Here is a 1,210-nt window from a genome sequence, read left to right as displayed (position 1 = left end):
CTAAGAGATACAAATACGACAAAGAATACAGTTTATCTTTCTGAGGAATGAAGGCAGATAGCGCGCGATTCCAAGAAAACATCAGGAGCGAGAGTTGTAAATTACAGCAACAGATATTACAATGGAATATATACATTCAGCCATAACATCTGTTCCACATACTTTTGACAGTGGTATGTTGGAGTCGACCGCATCTAAGGGGGCGTTGTCCATGACTTCGTAGTCCTGTGGACAGCCATCGATTGTCTCGTACCCTGCATCCGGCACGGCATATAACTCTGGAACTACTTCGACAGTATCCGAGCCTGCATGCGAATGGAAACCGAAGTTAATATGGGAGGACATTTGTAGGTTGTACGATACTCGTAATTAAAAATACGATCAACACTCTTGTACAGTATCTTGATTGAAAGCAACACATATTGTATGAGAAAAACTCACAATGTTTGAATGGCTATCGAATTTTTCCACCGTAAAAACCCGCACACGATGAGAAATACTTTACATAATAATTAACGCACCTTGTCTACTGGGCATCGAGGAAGCCACAAAGGAATCGTTCGATATTTTAGACCTTTTACGCGCATCTACGAGCGTGCTAATTTTACCTTCCAATACCTGGGGTCCATTTACGAAGGCGTGGGAGAAACAAGGGAGGTGAGATGAAAAGGGACGATACAATACAAGCACCAAATATGGAGTTAAATCTCTGTTATATTGTTAGATTCCTACACATACAAATTACTATTGTCTTCAGTTGGTAGATGCAGATAAAAATGTATGCATGTCTAATTCAGGTTAAAGATTGATTTAATAGCTAAACATCCATGTATATATATAAATGAGTATAAATATCCGCCAGCATACCATACAGAAAAGAAAAGGACCAATAATAGTATCTACACAAGAAAAACTTCGAGCTATCAGGTGAGTATAAAACAGTACAGATTAGTACAATTATACAAGTACAAAAGAAAAGGGCTGATATTAGTATGCACATATCAAGAACTTAGAATATACGGTAAGTATAAATTAGTATAGATTAGCACAGTTATGCATGTAAAAGTCACATTGTGCGCATTAATGAAGCACGATTCCATAATAACCAAGATAATTGTGCTGATTTTCGCTTGCCATTGAACATCTCAAGAAAGAAAGACATCCAATATTCACATCCCAGACACACACACATAATCTATATATATATATA

Source organism: Sphaeroforma arctica (assembly GCF_001186125.1).
Source record: "Sphaeroforma arctica JP610 unplaced genomic scaffold supercont1.1225, whole genome shotgun sequence".
NCBI classification, from domain to species: domain Eukaryota; class Ichthyosporea; order Ichthyophonida; genus Sphaeroforma; species Sphaeroforma arctica.
This window is presented reverse-complemented; position numbering follows the sequence as displayed.